The 14,443-nt window shown below is 38.9% G+C and overlaps 1 long non-coding RNA gene across 1 annotated transcript; it reads right to left on the reverse strand.

Moving 5' to 3' along the window:
* Positions 1–175: 175 nt before the first annotated feature.
* On the reverse strand, positions 176–13,008 carry LOC135234225 (uncharacterized). The gene is made up of 3 exons (XR_010324038.1): positions 12,706–13,008; positions 8,013–8,104; positions 176–5,875 (listed from the first exon to the last, which is right to left on the reverse strand). It is a non-coding gene; the product is annotated as an uncharacterized LOC135234225 (long non-coding RNA).
* Between the last annotated feature and the right edge of the window lie 1,435 nt (positions 13,009–14,443).

Consider the following 14,443-nt stretch of genomic DNA (forward strand, 5'->3'; position numbering starts at 1 on the left):
CTGGGCCCTGGGAAGGGGGTGGGGGGATGGGGGTGCGTTTGGGACACTTCCTGGGTTCATAGTGTCAGAGACAGGCTGCACTCACCCAGTCCCCACTCTTGTTATCAAACTAGACTCACCTCCCTCTCTTTTTATCCTCTCTCCATCACCAAACAATTTGTGTGATGGGCATTGATTAATTTCTCACTTTTTTGCTTTATATGTTCAATGCATGGCAGAAATGGCAAGGTTTTCTTTTTTAGTTTACTTCTCAGTTATGTGTTTTCTGTTTTTGGTCTCTTTTTCAAATACACATAAAATCTAGAGATTATGTTTGCCTCTTCAGTCTTACTTCTGGGGATGGGGCACCAGGTGGTAGTAATACTATAGTAAACCTGCATATAAAGACGCAGCATTCCATTTTTTCAGTTAGTGTTAGTTTGTGCAAATGTGCGCTGATGTACGTGCATGTGCGTGTGTGTGTGTGTGTGTGTGTGTTTGAGGAAGAGTGTGTTTGTTCCTGGAGCAGGTGAGTGAGAGTCCAGATATAGGGCACAGTCAAACGAATGCACAGAAGTGTTAAAACTCAATAGTGTGTGAGTCCCCCTCCCCCGCCCCCTCTCCTCAGGGTCCACAGATACAGAGTGACATCTTGATGGATGATGGGTTGGCAGCGTGACAGTAATAGCAGACGTCTAGAATAGCATTCCTGCTATTCGTGTATCTCTCTGTGATTGTTAATATTCTCTATATTTGTATTTGTCTCTTTTTGTCTTCACCTAAAATAACTTTGCATTTGAGTTCAAAAATTTAAATGCACATATATTACACAATATCTGTGTTAATATCTTGATGATGGACTGTCAATGTGATAATGCCTAACAAATAATTCATAACACACATTTTTAAAAGAAAATAATATATATTTGTCATTCCAGGCTTCGAGTCAATTTCTAAAGTGGTGCAGATTTTGCTTCACATCCATTTTCTCTAATAGGATGGGAGAGGCAAATGATTTTGTGCTTACAAAAACTGCCAAACCTGGTTCCGAATGGAAGTAGTAGAACCTGTGAGAAACAGTTGATATCAGACTACGTTTTATCACTAGCCTCGTGAGGACCGCTGTAGCACTGGGTAGTTCTTTGAGGGTAATAGTTGTATGGGTTTGAAGGTAACTTTGGTGATGACAGAACTTGTAGATGGGGAAAGAGCTGTGCTGAGGGTAGGCATGCCCAGGAATGTAGTACTAGCAAGCTGTTAGCTCTATTATTTTGTGATTGTGATACAGTAAGTGCTGGCATAGCCCAAGTTTACAGGGACTGTTTAAATCTGTAGCTAAAGCTAACAGGCTGGGTATTTGCCATGTTTATTCTACCGCCAGGTGTATCGTGGCCCCCAGTCTGGGGAATTGCAGTCTCAGCCCGTGATGATGCTCATGTGGCCAAAAGCAAGCGGAATTGCGTGTTTTTATTGTGCTGTTGAGGAATGAGGAATCAAGATTATTTTGTTTGCACACCATGCCATATAACTCATAAATAAACAATGCAATGCAGGTTTGAATTCTGCTATATTGCATTACTTTGCGAAATATTACAAAAATGTGTGTGTGTGTGTACGTGCGTGCATGCTTACATGCAGAAGATTAAAATTGCAGTTTTTATTTTTCCAGAGATTCACCATAATTAATGCTTTTCTTACCATGTGAGAATGTGTGGAGATCCTTAATGAACTGTTTTCATGTGGAGGTGTCAATTTAAGAAGTTAATCTAGAAGTGTACTGCAGTGGAGGCTGAACCAGAGATGCATAGAGAATGTGGCCTGGTAACTTAATTCATTAAAGTGTTTCTGCAGCTGATAACTCAATATGAAACACTTCAGTTCCTAAGCCAAGCAGATCCAAACACATTTCAATTTCACTTATTATTGTCAGGCTACTCTAGAATATTGTTTATTTGTTATTAATTGTTACCAATTTAGGCAGAATTATTGTTTGTTTGTGAATTGATGTAGATGAACAGCAGCAGTGCCTTTTCTGTCTCCGTTTATATGGATGCACAGCAATATGAGGGTCACATTGGTATCAGCTGATAATAGCTTAAAACAGACTTATTCGCATTGGCAAGCTGCTGAGATTATGGCTGCCATGATGACACAACATACCTGCTCCAGAGAGGTGACGCATTGACGCGCTGTTGATATTCTAAATTAAGCAAAAAAGTAATTGTCAAAAAGTAGCATTATCATAAGCCCCTTTCACACATGGAACCCCCAACATTCCCGGGTTCAATTATCCCGGGTTAGGTAGTGCTTTTCCCCATTCACACATAGGTGTCCTATATGGAAAAATTCCCTGTGGTGTCTGTTAACACATGGCATGTCAGATAGATTAGGCAAAGCTAAATGGCTACCCTCTGAAGCTATGTGTGACAAATATTAATGTTACGTTCAGGGGTGCCATATAGGGATGGAAGTTAGGACAATTCCAAGGACCCTGACTGACAGGGGCCCTCAAAACAATTGTGCTGTGCTTGTGCAGGGATGGGGTGATCTGGGGAAGTGGGGCCCAAAGCGAGATGCCAAAAATCCCTGGCAGCGCCACTGGCTACGTTAATCTGTCTTTAAAACAGCCAGATATTCCACTGAATAACAGTTTTGCAGAGATATCAATCCTACCAACACAACCCAGTTAAAGAGTGATGGTATTAAAATAACTTATGGTAATTTCTTTAGCCAATATAGCTTGGTTATATGATCCCAAATAGCTTGGTTTATCAGCTAAAAATCAATACTTACATGTGGAGTTGTTTTTGGTAAAATTCAATAAAAATACTTAGCCAAGTTAAATAGCAGGCTATATCTGCCAATGATATGTCGTGCTAGGCAGCTGGCTACAAAAAATGACTTAAAACTGGAAGAGCCTGGCACAATTATTTGCCCGGGAGAAGTATTGCATAGTGCATTAGAAATTTGTGAGGCAATGATGACAGTTTTGTAATGCTATTCTTACAAATAGACAAAGCCATGCCAAGCAAGGAGTGTGATATTGTTTATTCCATTCCTAAAATAAATGTTAAAATTTCCCTCACAAAATCATACAATGCAGCTCCAATATCTTCTATGTGTGATGACTCATATTGGTGTAAGAATTGTTGAGAGGACAGATTTAGGAAAATATTTATTTAAAAAATTGTGCCAGAACCAAGAGGTCTTGTATAAGAATGTTCTAACCTTTTGCGTGCTATGTGGGAATGTTGCTGCTTTTTTTCATCTTAGAGTCATGGAGTAAGATTTCCATAAATCTCACTAGGTCCTGACCCGGCAAATTGGACAAACGTCTTACACAGAAAATCGACTCCGGCTCCTCTTCACACATGACGCCGACACGAAAGATTGCCGGAACATTTACGAGTTAAGATGCATGTGTGACAGAGGCTGGAGCCATCTGTACCTCTTTAATATATATTTTTAATACGTGATCATTTTCACTAGTCAAAGTACCAGGCAAAGCTTTACGAAGACTCAGTAGCTCTCTAGACTAATACTTGCAGCTCAATCGCAAGTTGAAACATGTCATTCAACAAACACAATTTCTGACATTTTCCTTTATAAGTTGATGTCTGTTCTCATCTGGCCCTTCCATGAATGTGGAAGTTTAATTGCAGTGTGCATTTGCGCTATAATGTACAACAGGGAGGTACTGGCATCAGCATCGGCCAATACGATCTGACAAATATCGGTTATTGATATCAGCCGCAATATTTCCAAATTGTAAATGCCTACCTTTTTTTTGATGTGCAATTGTAAATAACATGCGCATTCAAGGAACGTGCTGAGAAAGAATCCCACGTTAGGCTTCAGTCATAATTCAAAGGGCATACGAACAAAAAAATTATGGTTTATTTTAAACCTATAAGTGTCATAGCAGGATATATAACTTTTACACCTTATAGAAAAGGCACAAATGTATGGGGCTTCTGAGGTCTCATACGGAAACCTGTCATAAGCTTATGCTGGGCCTCTCGCTTTGGCATCCCAGGTCTGAGCCTGGGTTATGTTACTACTTGAATACTACTGGGGGTCTGCAAAGCAGTGGCTTGCTTCAGGAAGGCTGTGACATGCAAGCTAAGCTCTGCGAGATGTGATAGATTTCTCCTGCTCTTTTCAGAGTGTTTCACAATTGCAAGCCACAAACGCAGGTCGCAAAGTGCGTCAGAGTGCGTAAATCTGCTATCGTTCTTATCCTCCTGCCTCGTTTTGGTTTTGTGTCAAACTTATTTATTTGTGCAACATCGTGGTGCTCCTCTGCTCTGTGTGGCCTGGCCACTGTTGTCAGGAGCTAAGGAGTTTTAAGGGGTATCTGAGGAATGGATAAATTTGACTTGTGGTCAGATTGAATTGAAATTGTAGGCCTATGTCGTAATATAAAAATGAAATTTTAACAATTAATTTAAAATTTTATTTAAATTATTAGGTCTCCCCGTAGATCTAATGTGGCCTTTTCTTTATAGTAATGTTAGACACAAATCACAGTTACTCCAAATGTTGCTGTGGTGTGTGCTCCCATGGTATTTAACCACATCATCTACAGTAATACTCTATAGCCTAATTGGCCTCACATACGCCTTGAATGTTTTTCAAGTGGTGCCCTTTTGTACACAGAGACCAATGTTATCTGTTAGAGTTGAATTATCGCTGGAAATTTTACTGTGTGATTGGAATGTCTTAACTACAAATTGCACCAAGGACCTTTGGGAGACCAAACTGTGTGTTCAGGTTTCACTTGGCGCCTGTATTGGTGCTCGGGAAACTGAGCATTTACAATGTATAAAACTGCCATTACTTTACAGGCACATCTGGACACTGAAAGAGGCTTTGCTTAGTGTTTTTCACCCCATAGTCCGACAACCCCGAGAAAGCTACTGGTTGTGCAGAGCAGTCTATCCTTAGAAAAAGAAATGCATTTTTGACAAGATATCGCAATCTGCGAGTGAAAATGCTCACAAACTGCTTTTGTTAAACGAAACCCTGAGCCACAGATGGCTTCTTCCCAGGGCTGGGGGGGCCTTCCTCTTGTAGTATTAGTGCTTGCTGTTTTGTGAACCCTTCTTTTGTTGTGCTGTGTGGCCTGCAATGTGGAACTGGCTCGCATTCTGTGCAACAGAGCTCCTTCCATGGCTGTGGGTGCACGTTTAGTGATTCCGAGATGGAGAAAAATATAGTTTAAGTACAAATCTCTGCACTGCAAATAACAGCATGCCATTTTAGTTTCCCAGCCCCTCACCAGAATGTCAGTGTTCAAACATTCATGTTCTGGCATTGATTAAGAGAAATCTCTAAATTGACACATTTAAGACATTAGTCACTTTCTGGCAACAGTTCTATTTTTAAGAGAATTTGTTCATTTTTAATGACTCAAAAAAAAAAATCAAAAAAATGTTGTTTAAGTTATAGCAAAGCAAAAATATATATCTATTATATTTTTTAAAATATCCTTGCTTTAACATAAGCACCTCAGTGAAATCACCCCTTGAGTCAGGCCCTGAGGGTCTCTCCTCTCAGAGAGAATACAAAACACGCAGGGACCGGGAGTCAGTCAGTGTATGTTTAAAATATATCTGCCACCAGAGTCAAAGGAGAGGATATGTGAGTGGGCTAGTGTATCTTTAGTCGCTGTGGGGGTAAGGAATGAGAGTGGATTTGCAGAATAGGCGCAGAACAATTTTAACAGTTTCCAATTAGAACATCTCACGTCTCACCTTGCTTCTCATGGCAGCACAGCCTATTGTTTTATGTCAGGTACATCCAAATATCACCGGAATGCTAGAGACACTGTACTGCTAACGTAGTGTTACACTATATTAATCATCTTCACAGCTTCCTCACAAGTTGGAAATGTCTGAAGTTGAGGACGAGAAAGAAAAAAAACAATGGGGAAGGGGGTAAAGATAGAGGTAGAGAAGGAGGGGGGAGGAGGGTTAGAAAGCCACAAATAACTACCATCAATCATGCCGCAGTCAACATTTTCACATGTTAGCCCTTGTCGGTTATTGGCAGCGGCTTGGGATCTCAGGAGTGGGTTTTCTCCCTCTCCAACCAGCACAACAAACCTCCACAACAGCAACAGAGAAATCGGACTTGTCAGCAGGAATATGGCAGGTGTGTTAACTCCCTAAGTACCAAATTAGGATGTGCAAGATTGCAGAAAGTGTTTTTGTTTTAATAATCGAAAAAAAAAAAATAGATGCCATATTAATTATATGTTTAAAGCTTTTTTTTTTGTATTCCGTTTCGCAATGCCGTAGAGAACAGCTTTGTGGGCGAAAGGTGTCCTGACCGATGTGCCTATTTACACGTGCTCCCTGTGTCCTGTTCTTTGCCCATCTCTTTGTACTGTTCTTTTGTCAAAATGCACATTGTCCTGATCGTTGTCCCCCACCATCTGTCCTGCAGTGTAGCACTTTCCTCATTAATTGCTTTTGATAGGACAATTCTTCTTTGATGAATAATAGAAGTATTGAATAATAAAAAATAATACAAATAAAATGTAATAATAATAATAATAATAATAATAATAATAATAGCTTCTCTGAAGCAACCTCAAATAGTAGTTATTGGTAGTTTTATGTGGTAATTATTATTCCCAAATGTCCCTGTTGCTCATTCCAGTAAAATACCAAGCTTGTTATCCTTTTGTTGAATATATGACTTATTCAGAATTAAAGTACTCTTCTGAGCAGAGAACTGCGCAATTGACATGAAAGCCTGGTTAAAAGGTGGCTTTCTTCTAAGAAACTCTTCTGTTCCCACCTTAAGGTTTCAGTCTGGTCTGTTTAATCAGAATTCACCACTTTCCACTTGAGATACAGTAGCCAGCAAAGGTATTTGTGCCCATAGTAACCAATAACAAAAGGATGATTTAATAAATTACATGCAAGTATTTTACTAATGACATAAAATATATCCGGTAATAGTTTAGAATTGTTTTTAGATTATTTAATTAGAATTATTTTATAATGACATAAAATCTCAGATCTCAGATTTAGCAAGTGTACAGTATGTGTACAGTATGAGCTATCGGAGTTGATTAGTGGCTTTGGGCTATTAGATACAAATCTGAATAATACATGTTTCCACTATGATGCTGTAGTGCTACCTGAACAATCGACACTTAAGAAATAGTATTTGTGAGAAAAGAAACTGTTGAGGCACACTCAAACGATCAGAGGTCATGAAGGCTAATAAATAATAATCTCATTAACCACTATTTGATTCATGGCAGAGTTATAAATATGAAGCCCCTTCTCAAGTTACAAAAGTTAATTCGTCCATCAGTGGCATTTTTTGGAAAGGAAGCCGTAAGATGGTCATGCCCTCTGAAATGTGGATGGAGGTGTTTTTGTTTGCCTTTGGATTTCCCTCCACCCTCAAATTGGTGAAAATGTACACAGAATGTACCCAAATTTGAGTGGAGTTCCCATTTTTAAAAAGCCAAGTCCGGATTTGAAATTAAATTATGATAATTGTCGATCACACACGTGGAGTACACAGGAAAATCTATGAAAGCCCATGTAAAATTAGACTCAGGCAATAATTTTTGGATCATTCTTCTGCAATTTTCTCATTTCAATATGATAGATTATTTGTGTTACAAGGTCAGAGAAGCAGTTTATGAGCGAAAAGCTGAAAATCTGAGCTAGATTAATTTTTCTTGGACTAGTGGGCTAAATTACTCAGAAGAGCCGGAACTCATGAATGATCACAGGAAGCATCTTTTAAGTGTCCTCAAAGTTAACAGTAGATTCAAAAATCATTGTGGCATTTTTAAAATGATGTATGCAAGCATTTGTGAAATGCATGCTTTTTCCCCTATTTAGGGTTTATTGTTTTGTAATGTCACATATTACATGTATGCATACTATTTTACTGTTAAATATTTTGACACAGATTAGAGGCGACACCCTCATTTGGAAGCAACTATGTTTGAGGTTACTGACTGTAGACACCAGGAGGCACCAGAGTTCTGTGCTGCTTACTTTATCTCCTTCCCGTCCATCTTTCCTTGCGGCTGCAAGTCATCCAGGCAGTTCTGAATGTATCCTTTGCACTGCCTCATTTTCATGATGTCCTGTAAGGTAGTGCGTGGAGAGTTCTCATTCTTATTAACTTTCAGTCTGTGTTCATTGCTTCTTCTCAGTGAAAAGACATATATGCATGCTCAGTTTTTATTGATGAAGTGACATTCCTTTAGTGAAAACGATGCTTTACCATTTGGAATGAAGTGTGATTCATTGGAAACAATTACATTCAATTACTTACAGACCTAATTTTTTTCTTCCACAAATAAATGTCCTAAGCGATCAAAATTTAATTTGGAAATATTGTATGACATTTAATTTTAAATCAATGCTTTTCCACACTTCAGCATTTGCGCCAAACCATATGAAAGTCTTTCAATATTTGTATTGTGATATTTGTCAGATGATTAGGGTTATTTTTCTGCTGTGCTGCTCATCAATAGTCTTTTAGCAGGGAACTTTAAATCCAAGCTTTCTTTTTATTTATCATTATAACGTTTTACCCAACATATGGTAACCTTGCAAATTCTATTTAGCTGATATTTTTAGTGCGCAGAAATGCTCAAGCATTTATAGTGGTGATTAATGTGGGAATCTTATGGATTGATGATAATTTAGTTGTGTATCCTCAAGCAGTAGGGCCCATTTTTGGCAGTAATTAATTCAGATTACAAACAGGACAGCTTAGCTGTTTTCTTTGGAAATGAGTCAAAACAACATATTTTTTGTCTGTAAGCACATAGTTTTATATATAACTGTATTCAGATCTTTATTTAATCTTCATATAATTGTTGGGCTCCATATTTAAATGTTAGTTTTACAATTAAGTTTTGAATTATTTACTATATTTAATACAAAGTATTTTACTTTGTATATTTTGGGTATTTCCCAAAAGAAAAGGAACTCTTGCGCATAATTTTTTATTGGACTAAACTGTGTGCACGCACGCAAACACCGACATACAGTCACAACAGCGTGCAGTGAAAAAAAAAAGTATTGACCCCTTTGCTCCTTCCAGAACTGATTGTTTTTGTGCGAAACTTTCTTCCTGCATGCAGACGGCTTGCTGCTCCACGTCGATAGCAGTGGTTTGATTATGCAGCTTATGTTACTGGCTGTCATTCAATTAGCAGTGCTGATCCTCTGTAATAGCATGTACTTTATGTACAGGGCGAGGCCAGTGAAACACTGAAGTATGGACTAATGCCCCCTGCCACATATATCCACACAGCAGCGCGTGCAAGAGAGAGAGAGAATAACAATAGCAAATGTGATTTGTTTTACAGTAAATAAAATTAAGCCTGGGGCTATTGATGTAGAAATGTTGTAAAACGGGCACACTGTCCTGTGGTCATCCAAGTGAGATGGTACCATGTTCTCCGGGCGTTTTTCCTCCCAAATGCACTGTACTAAGGAAACTAGCTCCAACTGCGCATTAAAAATGCACAACGCAAGTTACGCTTAAGCATTTTTTGTTTTTTATCATCATCATCTCTTTTAGATGGGTTCCTTTTTTGTTCCTTTTTACTGGAAACAAATTTATGTAACCAGATCTTTGTTTTATTTAAAGGAAATATAATCCCGAAGGACTATTAAATAATATTTTTTACATGGGAAAAAGTATTTTTTCATTTTATTTTTGGCAAGGATAAATTGGACGTATTTCCAAAACCAACAGCTGAACCCAAAAAGTATTTGCGAGTGCCTCAGGTTTTTATTTACAGTTTTTGTTTTTATTTTATTTTATTTTATTTTACTTTCTTTGCAAGAAAAAAAGAGGCTTCCAAAGACACAAATTACCAGTCTTAAAAAAGAGACTGACACAGATATCCCTATCACTAACATGGAACAAAATATAATATTTGGAATACATGCCAAAGTATGTACAAAACATAGCAATCACAGTGACTTTCAGTTGTTCAGTTTTGAGTTAGACTATGAGTAAATTAAATATTGTATTCCAAAATACTGGAATATAAAAACAAAAGGGTTGATTATTTAAATGCATTTCTGCAACAGATCGCTCTTTTAATTTGTACATGCTTTGAAAATACATTCATTGTTATTATATTTATTATATACATGATATATTATCATACATACATTCGGAATTATGCTTTTTAACTGAAACATTAATTTTCTACATCGCACTGTTATGAGACCAAAATAGCAGTACTCTGTCTCGTCCCAGTATTTTTATTCAGTTGTTGTATTGCTTTGCAATGCTAGAAGTTAATACAGAAGGTGACTTCTTTTTTGTAAACCAGATGTTGATAGAATTAAAAAGGATATGGTTTTAAGTTTAGAAATAATTCATGATGACTTTAGTGATGTAGACTATATTAGTAATTGTAGTCTGGACATTCATGTCACATAGAAGAGTAATATACTGAGACTTAGAGCACGTGCTTTTAAAATATAAAAAACAAGACCATTTTCACTGATTGAGGTTTTTCATCCGACATGTTAATTATTGTATCAAAAACACACAAATGATTATTTTAATCATTCTGAGTTTCTGTACTCTGCTGAAGTCAGTGTTATTAAAAGTCCACCCAAAGCAATATTTAACTATTGTTTTATACAGAGAAAACTTATTGGGAGGGTCTGTATATTCCTTGCAACATTGAGATACTCTAAAACGAGGGAGTAGAATTTAGAAACCATATTAAAAGCCACATCCTGAGAGAAATTTTTGATACATGACGAATTAATTCTTGGAAGGAATGTAAACTAAACAATTACATTTTAAATTTTATATGCCATTTGTGTGTGTGTATGTGTGTATGTGTGTGTTGTGCGTGTGTACAAAGATGTGAAATTTTTTTCTTGTTTAATTGACGTCGGCTTGGTTCATATTACTGCAAAATCACGTGGCTCTCAGGGTTTGATAAATATCAGCAACCTGTCAATGTTATGATTGTGTTTATTATCTTCAAGCATGGCAGCGTAATACATGGATTTGAAAATAAATGATTTTGTTTAGCCTGGTAATCAAATACACAAAACTCATCTGATACTGATCTGATACTAAAATGTGTTATATCCCATCTTTAGATGATTATGTATCAGGAGAAATACACTGGGCTCTGTGTTGCTCACAGAGTCCATCCTGTTAGGTTCTTAATATTATAAGTGTAGTAGCGACAAGCCTCCCACTAGATAGAATTAATGTCTTTGCTGCATTATAGGCCCTATCCATAATATGACGGCATACAGAGACCAGTGGCATTTATGTGGGGCTTAAGATGGTTTGTAGCAGCCTTGGTTGGCCACATTCGCGGCGGCGCGTCTCCCCTAAACTATTTGCTGCATATAAATTGCGCTCTGCATTACCTGGTCCCTTTAGCCCCTCTGTGGGCCGTAATGTATCAGAGTGTGGAAGTCCATTAATTCAGCCGCCCATTCGCCACGCTGATGCCACAGTCACATCACTTAGCCCCACAATTCACTCGCCGGTTTTGGTGACACCATTGGAGGCGAGGCATATTTCATTTTTCTCTGCGCGTTCATAATCATTCAGGTAGGAATCTGAATGATGGTTAAACAAAGTGAATGCATTTGGCCTGATGGCGCAGAGTAGATTAGTGCGAGCCTGCGTGACTCTATTAAAATCCCCCTTTCCGTCGCAAAGCTGAACGGAGCACTGATGTTTTCTGTATAATAAGGCAGTATTCACGTCGGATGAGTGCTACAAAGTTTGCAGTCTGCTGCTTGGTGTGTCAGGGAATATGTGTTTAATTGGTTTTCATTCGATTACTGGAAATGAGAAAATGTTCAAACAATTTCTGCCAGAAAAAATTAATGCTACTTGATGTACAAACTCACATTCTAATGGAGTGGATTTGCACATCAGAGTGCAACATTTTAAGCTTTTTCTTTTAAAAACAAAACACTGTATTTGCTCCCATTGACATGCAATACATCAGCCAGCCTTTTAAGATTCTGGTAACAGAACTTTTACAACTTTGTTGACCTTCTTTATGAATGAAAATGAAAAATAGATATTTGTACAACATAATGCATCAAAATTCAGTCATTAAAGAAGTGACATTCTTTTTATTGGTAAAGAAAACATGAGGTAGGCCTATGCATTTGATGTAAGCAAGCAAACAAGATTGCTGTCTTATGCCAGAATGTTGGCCATTATCAGGTACAAAAAAACAAAAAGAGAGAAAATAGATTAATGCATACTTTTAGCTTTTTTAGCAGTATGGCATGCATTCATCCTATAAAACCATAAACACTGTGACACCTTGAAATTCAAAACCAATGCATTTGCTATAGCATCTGATTTTCAATTTTAATAGAGAGAGATGATACATAGTTACATGTGTCTGTCTATGTACATGATTCTGTGTGAAAATGTGTATGAGTGGTACTTGTTTATAAGTGTGCATAAGAAGCAAAGTATGTGTACGTGTGGGCATGTGTATGTGTGTGCATATGTGCTTGTGAGTCTGTGAGTGTGCGCGAGTGTGTGTGTGTGTGAGAGAGAGGGAGAGACTCAGAGAGGGAGAGAGAGAGCGAGAGAGAGGCAGCGGCAGTGGCAGTGTTTGTGTGTGCGCATTAAAGAGAGTGTGTGTTTGCGTGTCATTATAGGTCTGCTGAAATTACAGTGTTTATGGACGTGCATGGAGCGCTGAATTACCTGAACTGTAACTTGCTGGAAATTAGGAGTAATGAAATCCTGCACCACAAGACGAGAGCCCCTCTCCTCAGCCAGCTGTTCCCGCTCCCCCTCCGCCAGCCCAAACGCCACTGGAAAAATGTTGATGCTTCTATTCTGGTGGATAGTTTTATAGCTCTCTCTCGACGGCGCTCTACGGCAGGCGAGCAATATGCTGACACCAGGAACTCTTTAGGCAGGGAGAATTACCCGCAGAGAGCGCTGCTTAAGTGATCAGCCTTTTATCTGATCCGCCGCGCAGCGTCTCTGGAGCTGCTCCCTCTCGGAGAGGCTCCGGGGTCCCGCTCAAGCATAGCCCGCCACTTGTTCTTTGGCCGAGAAAATTAAGCGCCAGCCATTTTCCTGCCCGCGTTCCAGCGGCCACTCTTGTGGGTGCGTGTCGCTGTGTATTTGTGAACTTGTGTGTGTGTTTTCGCCGCCTTGTTTTCTTCCCTGCTTAGATAAATTGCGACAGTTTGGTTCTGTGTGATTTACTGGCATGTCTTAGGTGAGAATGATGGACTGAAAAGGGCTATACGCCTATGAAAAGGTTTGGCTTGTCTTGAGAAAGCGGGATGCATTTTTTCCCCTGCTGTCTGATGGAAATGTTTGTACTTCAGGTTTTCACAAGGTAAAGAGAGACAAGACACAAGAAATCACCATTTACAAATCTGAGCCAAGTATAGTTTGGGCCCTTAGTGCTCTACTGATTCAATATAGGACAGTTAATTTTAGATTATTAGCATATAACATGTAATATAATTGGATAATTTAAAGACAATGTGTGAACTGTACAGTAATTCATATAGTCATCTGATAAAGGACATCACAGAAAAGGAGTTATCAGGAGTCTTAAAGGAGTCTATTCAGCACACAGTTAAAGAAAGTGACATTTTTCATTGGCTAATTGCAACACGATGTAAAAAAGCTGAACAAATCAAAAGTGAGAATTTGGCAGAGGTATATGTAGTTTTAAATTCCGTCTCCGTACCTCTTCCTCCCGTGGGATCTTATACTCATTATCTCCAGCTCTGGGTGCCAGTTCAAGGTATAAAAATAAATAGTGCTACTTAAAAAGGGGGAGGGGTGAAAGTGACACAGTTTACTCTGAGGTAAGCTTCACACATCTTTCCTTGCCTTCCTAATTTTAATTGAAACCCTATCTACCAGAGGCAGAGGAGGGGATGGGTGAAGAGCAGGGGCTGGATGTGCGCTCATTCAAAGACACGACTTCCCCCCCACCCCCCCACCCCTGGACCCCCTACAGCTCTTGTCATTAGTCCGCCAGCCTCACCGCCTGGACCCAAGCCCTTTGATGTTGTTTAGTTTTGAATCTTTAAACAGGCTTTCATTACAGGCATACCTTCTTCCTTCCCCTTTCCTGCTCCCCCCCATCCTGACTTTGGCAAAAAAAAAAAAAAAGGTTGTAAAAAAGCCTTGCTCCCCTCTATCTGTGGAGCGCTCACATGTGGCTTGGTTCTGGATGTGCTGGCGATTGGTGCTATTAAAAAGGGGGTGGAATGGCAGGGGCCTAGTGCTTCATGCATTATTAAAAGGCGTCGCCAGGAAAGGGAAGGGCGTAGAAGCAGCAATAATCTTTGGTTTTGATTTGGAAAAGGATGGTGGTGGTGGGGGGTGAGGAATGCTGTTTATGAACAGGCCAAGATGAATGAGGAGGTGCTCAGTGAAAAAATTCAACAGGGTTGAAGTACAAGGGGGC

Source organism: Anguilla rostrata, chromosome 11 (genome assembly GCF_018555375.3).
Source record: "Anguilla rostrata isolate EN2019 chromosome 11, ASM1855537v3, whole genome shotgun sequence".
NCBI classification, from domain to species: Eukaryota; Metazoa; Chordata; class Actinopteri; order Anguilliformes; family Anguillidae; genus Anguilla; species Anguilla rostrata.